Genomic DNA, 9,925 nt, shown 5'->3' with positions numbered 1-9,925 from the left:
CTCATTTCAAATACTGCATTAAGAATTTCTTACACACTCCTTGTTATTGGACTATTGATATTGATAGATAAATGGATGGAAGAAATGCTATTAACATTGGTACAATTATAAAAAAAAGGGGAATGTCTCAAATTAATATTTTGACCTGGACTTTCAGAGCCTTGAAGAAAGCCTTTGAATGCTGCTTCCAAATTTGTCCATTATATTTAGTCCATCCCAAAGGAATCATTCCTCATTTTGTGTTAATGAAAATGGAATGAAAGATCTCTTCTAAGAAGATGCTGGCATTAATTTCCAGAACAAGCTGGAAACATAGAAGATTGAAGCCAGGAAAATACCACATGGTCCATCTAGTCTGGCCCTTATACTATTTCCTGTATTTTATCCTAGGATGGATATATGTTTATCCCAGGCATGTTTAAATTCAGTTACTGTGGATTTACCAACCACGTCTGCTGGAAGTTTGTTCCAAGCATCTACTACTCTTAGACTTAGTAATGTATAGAATTAGTAATTGCATTTTTAATACTGTATATAATCTTTTCCAAGGCAATTTACAGGTTCAAAATGTTAAAGGATAAAATATTTTCCCAAAAATAAACAGAATAAAGTTTGTTCAAATAGTTTAAATATCTGACTTTGAGCCAAGTCTGTTTCTAGTTGTGAAATTATGTAATATAAATCTGTATGGAATACAAGTAAAATTATTTGACCCCCAGTTCCACAAAGTCCACTAAACATTCTGATTTACGCCACAATGTAAGATTGTGTTACTGCATATACCACTTATTTAAAGTCTCCATCTAAGTTACACTAGGAGTAAATCTATTTATCCAATATTTCCCATTCAATTACATGGCTGACGGATGGAATATGCTTTCTATTTGATAATGCAACACGGCTTCCCCATCATAAAAGTTATTACTGGGCTAAATGGAATACCCTTAGGATGTATCCTTGCATCATACGAAAGAAAATTAAGAATTGTCAGTCTAAAAGGACAGACTAAAACCCATCTGCATATCCTAGGAGTAGGAATAGTAATAGTAATGAATAGTAATTCCTACTGATAGTAATAGTAATATAAGATCATATTTTACTATTACATTGGTTGTTCAAAGTTTCCTTTTCTATTCAAATCTAATATATATAGAAGAAAAATCCTTGTGTCTGATTTCTATGTCCATACATTACCTTTAATAAATAAATATTCCATAAAATAGATTTGTGGTCTGATTAGCCTCTTTACCAGTCTATGAATAAAATTTAATTGCACCTAAATGAAGTTATACTGGTTATCACCAACAATAATCTCACTATTAACTTCTCTGCAGTTTCCTCCCTGCAAATGCTGTCCTATTCTATGATGTATAATGAATGAAAATTAATATTCCTGCTACTTTCCATTTATTTTTTACTCACTGTTTTAAATACTGTGCCTTATTGATATCTTACTGTATTCTTGAATACAATAACAGTAAACCCATGTCTACCTAGCAGTAATGGTTTGATCCCAAAAATAATTGCTTGTAGAAACAGTTGATTTTAAACTTTCCCAGTAATTTAAATGGGGCTTGCACAAGATAATATTCCTAAATCTGGTAGCGCTTTTTCCAATTGACATTTTCTTTAAGTAAAAAGCAAAAGATTTCATGAGTTGCAGCTCACTTTAACAGATGTCATTGATACCTCAAAAAAGCTTTTAATAAAAATCATTAATTGGAAAAGGTGCTACCCAAAGACCTCTGATTTTTGCCACCATATGAATTAATATGTCTTGCTCTTACAAAGATACATTTCTGATGGATTATGCTTCCTTTTTTGTTAAGGAGGGGAAAAAATGCCATTAATGTCGAGTATTCTGAGAAGAGACAGGTTACAAGCGGTGTGCCACAAGGGTCTGTTCTGGGTCCTATTCTTTTTAATGTGTTTGTGAGTGACATAGGGGAAGGTTTGGTAGGGAAGGTTTGCCTATTTGCCGATGACTCTAAAGTGTGCAATAAGGTTGATATTCCTGGAGGGGTCTTAATATGGTAAATGATTTAGCGTTACTAGATAAATGGTCAAAGCAATGGAAACTGCAGTTTAATGTTTTCAAATATAAAATAATGCACTTGGGGAAAAGGAATCCTCAATCTGAGTATTGCATTGGCAGTTCTGTGTTAGCAAAAACTTCAGAAGAAAAGGATTTAGGGGTAGTGATTTCTGACAGTCTCAAAATGGGTGAGCAGTGTGGTCGGGCGGTAGGAAAAGCAAGCAGGATGCTTGGCTGCATAGCTAGAGGTATAACAAGCAGTAAGAGGGAGATTGTGATCCCCTTATATAGAGCGCTGGTGAGACCACATTTGGAATACTGTGTTCAGTTCCGGAGACCTCACCTACAAAAAGATACAGTATTGACAAAATTGAACGGGTCCAAAGACGGGCTACAAGAATGGTGGAAGGTCTTAAGCATAAAACGTATCAGGAAAGACTTCATGAACTCAATCTGTATAGTCTGGAGGACAGAAGGAAAAGGGGGGACATGATCGAAACATGTAAATATGTTAAAGGGTTAAATAAGGTTCAGGAGGGAAGTGTTTTTAATAGGAAAGTGAACACAAGAACAAGGGGACACAATCTGAAGTTAGTTGGGGGAAAGATCAAAGGCAACATGAGAAAATATTATTTTACTGAAAGAGTAGTAGATCCTTGGAACAAACTTCCAGCAGACGTGGTTGGTAAATCCACAGTAACTGAATTTAAACATGCCTGGGATAAACATATATCCATTGTAAGATAAAATACAGGAAATAGTATAAGGGCAGACTAGATGGACCATGAGGTCTTTTTCTGCCGTCAGTCTTCTATGTTTCTATGTTTCTATTAAGCAGTTGTTTCTGGTGCATTAGATTCAACCAAACTCTTTGGAGTAACTTTATTAGCAAGCATCACAATATATTAAATTGTGCTCTTAGACAGCTAGAATGTCCTTGACAAAACATAATAAGGCTGCTATTACTGAATTTTCAATTACATTTGTCCAAGTCCCAGAGACTCTGGGTAGTTGTATTTACAACAGCCCACAATAACCATTTTACTGATTTTACAATAGCCTTCTTACTGAGAACAGTTCTTTCTGCAGGCTTCTTCAGTTTCTAATTCCTCCATTAGAATGTAAGACTGAGTTTATATGTTTTTGTCATGTACGTATTGGTGGTATACAAAGATATAATACAGTTATATACATGATATTAGTAAAAGAGAAACATTAGGATAGGGAACAGAAGGCACTTATGCAGGCCCCTTACAATTTTTCTTTTATAGCCGTTTAAAAGCATTTTCTCTCTCTTTTGAGTCTGATTTTGCTTTCTTTTCTGATGGTTTATGTGATCTTTCAGGGAGATATGTATCATTTAGGGTTTTTTTAATAGGACGTCCCTATGCATGACTCAAGAGCAAACAGTAAAAGATTCATCTGAGAGGATCTTACTACCACGTCAGCAAAGAATCGGAGATGAAATTAACTGCTTATCTAGAGGCAAGTAATATAATCCTTCTCCCACACATTCACTCATACACCACTTCCCAAATGACTAATCAATGAGGCATTAGGAGACTCCGACATTGGTTGTAGAGCATCTGGTTGTGAAGAGACAGAAGGCAAAGAAAAGAGAGCCAAAAACTCTCAAGGGAAACCTTTTCCCCACTGCTTATAAAAGAGCCGTAAAAGATTGTTCAAGGCTGCTGATGGGTTTGTCAGGATCTACATAGAATGGAGTTTTGGATAGCTAATATCAAAATGTTTGGGGCTTTTTTTAAATTAGTTGGATTTTAAGCAGTTGCTCTTTTAACATGCACAAAACAGATAAGGTAAAAAGAAATAAAAATGTTCAGAAATGCACCCATGCTTTGAAGAAAGCAAATGAAAAAAAAGGTCTCTAGGAGATTAGGAGGAACTGCTGAATACTCTTACCAATATAATAAATTAACAGTAAGTATTTGTTGTGGTTAGATCTGGCCCAGCTCCTGCCCCAAGGACTGTGGATGTGGGGGAGACATCAACATGCTGCAGGCCTGTTTCCCCGCCCCCCGGTGGAATCTGATGATGAAGGCTCCTCTGACCAAGAAGACATGAGTGACAGGGAGGAGGAGAGTGTGGCAGACAGTTCAGAAGGAGATCAATTATCTAGCTCCTCCTTGGATTCGGAACAAGAGTTAATGATACAGCCACGCATGCAGAGAGCGATGCATAGACAACAACAAGTGAGAGATTATTATCAAAGAAAATGAGGCCACCTGTGGTTGGGTGGGGCTGTGGTCATTAGTGAGGCTGCTATAAATAGCAGCCTGTAGGTTTGGCCATTGTGGAGGATTATCTGATCGTTGTGTTTCGTGACTGCTTTACTGATTTCGACCTTTTGTGTGCTGATTTTTCCTCGCTTTGAAACTAAACCAGAGCAAAGTGTGTTTCACTTTGTGAAAGAAGAAGGACTGTGAATTGCCTCACAGCTGCAAGATAAGTATCACAGAACTGATAAGGGACTTGTACAAATTACCAGTTTGTTTGGAGACGAGTGCTCTTTGCTATACCAAAAGAGGGCTTAGGTTAAGTGAATTTTCCTTATAAAGAACATTGTTTTGAATTTTCAACCGTGTGTGTGTCTGAAATTTGTACCTGTGAATTTTTGGGAGGAGTCTACCAGAGAGCCTGACAGAACAGTATTTTGCTAACATATCGGTTATATAATCAAGTGTATTAAACGTGATTACTTTCACATTTAGGAATGAACATGGCTGTGCTGGAAGTTGAAACATTAATTTGTCCTATTTAATTCTATCACATTTTGCAGACTCTTTTTCATCATACGTTCTATCCTCTACCAGCTCGTATTTCACTTTGCTTGCCATCTAATATGGATAAGCTTAATAATAATAATTTCTGTGCGTTCTTTTAAAATTGACTCCAACAATACACGTAATTAGGCTGCAATTATTCCATGCCTTATGTCAGTGATGGTGAACCTTTTTTTCCTTGGGTGCTGAAAGAGCATGCACACATGTGCAAGTGCCCACACCCATAATTCAATGCCTGAGAAGGGTGAAAACAGCTTCCCCCTCCACCACCACCCCCGAGGCCCTCTAAAGGCCAGAAACAGCCTGTTTCCCAACTTCTGGTGGGCCCGGTAGACTCCTGTTTTGCCCTCCCCAGGCTCCAAAGGCTTCCCTGGAGCTGGGGGAGGATAAAAACGGCCTCCCCCATCCCCCTGGAGACTCTCTGGAAGCCAAAAACGCCCTCCCAGAGTCTCTGTGCAAGTCAAAAATCAGCTGGCCAGCACACACATGCACGCTGGAGCTGAGCTAGGGCAACGGCTCACGTGCCAACAGATGTGGCTTCACGTGCTGAAGGCAAACTGCCCTCCCCCAGTGGGTCAACCTCTAGGGAGGGACAGGATGCCATGATTGCCACATCAGAATGAAGCAACGAAGAGAATTTTCTCAATGAGACGACCTCGGTTGAATCAAGATCGCTCCTTTTATTGTATTTTACTTTTCCTGACATGTGGTACAGAATAACCAATCCGCGAATGCCACATACATTAGGCCATCCTCCAACTACCATTCACTCATGCGCTGTATAAGGCAACCTCCTCGTGACTTCCCTATAGATAATTAACGGAAGCTCCATTCTTTGCCTTTTCCTGGATTGTGTGTTTACTGGTGATTAGCAAAGGAATGAGAGTAAGGCATATATTTCCTTATATGGAAGTTAGCTATACGTTTTCTTCATGCTGTATATCAAGTTAATTATTTTCCACGTGGTCATGGATTCTGCAGCTTGCTTATTCAGCCTGGACTTTGCTGCCTTTTGATAGAGGAAGAATAAGGTTTTATTCAGCACCCAATTAGGCTAAAACATCACTCTTCAGCAATATTCCATTCCAATGTTCAGTGCCTAAAAACCTATGATTACAACAACATGCCATCTGTGGCACCCATGACATAGGTTCGCCATCACTGCCTTATGTCATCCAGATGCATTAGGACCATGATTCCCAGATTTTTCAACCATCAGATACAATTATCCAATCCATTTGATCAAGTTTTACTTGGCTCAGGGTTTTACTCTGATCTGGCTCAGTTCTGTGGTGTCTTCAGCTTAGTCCTATCATAGGATCAACGAGATAATTTAAATAAGAAGAACAATTTTTTTTCTCTGCCCATGGCTCTATGAAGACCTTTTCCTGGCCCCTATGTTATAGAATGATACACAATATGTATTTGCAGAAACTGCTTGGGGATTCTTCAATAACCTCCAGTATGCAATTTATAACTCTTACAGGACATATTTCTGTGCCAATATTGTATTGTGCTAATTGATAACACATTGATTGCAAGTTTGATGCAATCAAGCTCTTCATAATATTTTTTTTTTGCTTACTTATTTTTTTTTTCTTTTTGTGAGTTTTGGCCTCTGCTGATTTTCACCAAAATAAATAAACCAGCTGACTGAGTAGAAAACATATCCTATTCACTGTTTAAAAAAATAAACTGACCATCCAAGTGACTTGGATGGCCAGTTCTGCTATTCAGTGGATACTGAATACTGTACAGCAGAACTGACCATCCAAGTCACTTCCGTATTGTTATAGCAAATAATTGTATTACAGAAAGAATTATTATCTAAAAAGCAGCATACATAAAGTTGGTAACAGTCTCTCTCTGCCTGGAGGCTTATAATGTGGAAAACATAAAAAGATAATGGCAAAAAAGGAAGTTTGGTGAGCTATTACGGTTAAATGAAACTGTTCTCAGATACCAAAAGGAACTGAAGTCCCAGCTGCACCATCAGATGATCTGGCTTCCAATTTTTCTCTGTCCTGTAACCACTTAGAATAACTGCTACTAGATTGTGGAAGGAAAGTAAGAGTTTGATGGAATAAAGCTCACTGCAGAGTGGGTGGATAGATGTTTTCAGCCTTTTATTCTGTCATGCACTCTGGTGGAATTATATAACAGCACAGGGAGAGGGGATTATTTCTGAGAACGATGAAGTTTCAGGTTAAAGCTAATCTTTAATATTGCTGTCTAATCCATCCAGCTATAAAATGCATACATCTCATTCTCATATAAGAATAACATGTCCTTTCCTATTTGCAAAACTTCCCTAAGATGGGACCCATGCCACTATTATGCACGGCATTTCTTTTTTCGGCATGGATTTTATTCCATTTTTTTTTAACAAGTCACTTAGGAGATTTTTATAATGGAGAGCCAAAGAGCCAGAAGAATAGTTCAAATGCCTGGCGACGGTTTGATTTGTTGTTCTTTTGTGGGGAAAGCATGATAGTCAAGCAACGGGAAAGGTAAAGTTTATTTTTTTTTCTCAGGCCTCCAATTCCCAAGAGGTATTGTTGGAGGAAGAGCTGAGTCATTACTATTCTCTCCTCTTTCCATGCATATAATAGTCTGCACCGCAGAGGAGTATCTTTTGTCCTGAATAATTGACATGGCCTGAGAAGCATTCCTTGATAATTAATGTGAAATACATACCAAGCTCACATCCTGTTCTACCTTAGAAGCCAGCAATATATTCTAAACTCTCGTGCTTTAATGCTTATTACTGGGTTTCTACCACAATTTCATCGACTGCAGGAACAACAGTGCCAGTGACATGGAATGTAAAACAACTAATTAAATTATTATGCCTGTATTCACACAACACCCTGAATCTTTGTTCCTAGCATCCCTTCGATAGGAAAGTTTTGAGCTGAAGTCTTCAAAGGACTAAAACATTGATGGCAAACTTATGGAATGAGTACCAGGGGTGGCACAGAGAGCCATCTCAGTGGGTATGTGTGCTGTTACCACATGCTCTTCTGGTTTCCAGTGCACACGTGAGTGCCAGCCAGCTGGTCTTTGTAGGCATCTGAGTGCCAGAAAACAGCCTGAAAACTGCCCAAAATACCCCCCAAAGGACTGTTTTGGGGCCAAACAAAACAAGCCAAAAATGACCCCAAAGCAGCCTGAAAATGATATGGAAATGGCCTGAAAATGGCCAAAAATCAGGCATGCACATGCCTGCCAGCTGGTGTTTGGATTTCCAGTGCTCCAGAGTTCGCACATGTGCACACATGCATGTGCATTCCAGTCTGGGCACTCGGTGCTGAAAAGGTTCACCATCAGTGTACCAGTACAGTGTTTCCCAAGCTTGGTAACTTGAAGATATTTGGACTTCAACTCCCAGAATTCCACAGCCAGCATTTGCTGGCTGTGGAATTCTGGGAGTTGAAGTTCAAATATCTTCAAGTTGCCAAGCTTGGGAAACACTGTACTAGAAGATGCTAGATTTGTTTGTAAGATCTTGCTTATATCCTAAGATTTTTATTAATATTGCTTCTTCATTGCTTATTTGACCCCTGTGACAATCATTAAGTGTCGTACCACATGATTCTTGACAAATGTATATTTTATTTTATGTACGCTGAGAGCACATGCACCAAGACAAATTCCTTGTGTGTCCAATCACACTTGGCCAATAAAAATTCTATTCTATTCTATTCAAGCACATGTTTTTATTTCTTCCTAGTATTTCCCCCACAAATGCAGGGTCTGATTCCACCCTACACCCCCCCCACCCCGATCAATCTAGTGTTGCATCTGGAATAGCGTCTTTCCACAGATATCCGTCTCTTATTATTGTAAGTTTCTTCTGATCTGTTCTTATTCTCTGCTCACCATTCTAGCTACTTAGCTGGACAGCTCCGCTGTGCTTTCCTTTTTGCCTCTCTCTGCTGGACAGCTCCCTTGTCTCATTATTGTTGGAAATCACAGGCTCTCAGCACTACCTCTGTGGGGGGGCGGGCATATTTGCTGGCAGGAACACCCTTTCCGGTTGATTTATGACGATCAATACCACTCAGAAGTCTCGTTTCCCCTTTTACATGTAGCTGAGGTTTTAAAGAGCAGCAACAGAGAAAACAAAAGAAAGGAGGGATGTGATATAATCTAGTTAGATTTCTCCCCGGCTCTGAGTTATCATGCATGAAATTAAATGATTCCTCAGCCTGGCGGGGAGCTGCTGCATTTAATTGGTTTTGAGACTGATTGTGGAAAAAAATGTATTTGCAGCTGTTTCTCCTCTTCCCTTAGGTCTTCCTTAGGCCAATGGAAACTGAGTCATCACAATGAAGCAGCAAATAACCGAATGCAGTAACTACCTCTAAAACATGGGTCCTCAAACTACGGCCCTTGAGCCACAATTAATCCAGCCCACGCAGGACCACAAGGCTGCCCTGCCCACATTGCCCCACCCACCCTTCAGTAGAGCCAGGACCTGCCTTCAGGGGCTCTGTGGGCTGGAACTGAAAACTAATTTTGGCCTGCAGAATACTTCTTGAGATGGGGGGAGAGGTTTGAAAGGAGCCCAAAAATGGGTGAAAATAACCTATTTTTGGTGAAAAAAATGAAGCATTTTTGCCTGATTTTGCAGAATGCTACTGGAGGTGTGTGTGTGGGGGGGGAACAGGGTGCATAGATGCCCCAGGAGGCCAAAAATGGGCAAAATGGCCCATTTTTCACCTCCTGCCTACAAAAGAGAGAGAGAGAGAGACAGAGAGAGACAGAGAGAGGGGGAGAGAGGAAGGGGGAGAGAGAAGAGAGGGAGAGAGAGGAAGGGGAGAGAGAGGAAGGGAGAGAGAAAGAGAAACAAGAGATGGAGAGAGATAAAGAGGGAAAGAGAGCGGGGGAGAGAGAGAGAGAAAGAAAGAGAGAGAGGGAAGGAGGGAGGGAGGGAAAGAGAGAAAGGGTGAGAGAAGAAAGAAAAGAAAAGAGAAGAGAGACACAGAGAGATTTCTGAAGCTTCCTGGGGCTGAGAAGAATTGCTGCAAAACTGAGTTTTCTGAATTGGATTGCTAAACAACTGAAAAAATGATCTAGTAAAAAG

This window comes from Erythrolamprus reginae, chromosome 9 (assembly GCF_031021105.1).
Source record: "Erythrolamprus reginae isolate rEryReg1 chromosome 9, rEryReg1.hap1, whole genome shotgun sequence".
Taxonomy (NCBI): Eukaryota; Metazoa; Chordata; class Lepidosauria; order Squamata; family Dipsadidae; genus Erythrolamprus; species Erythrolamprus reginae.
Note: the sequence above shows the minus strand (reverse complement) of the source record.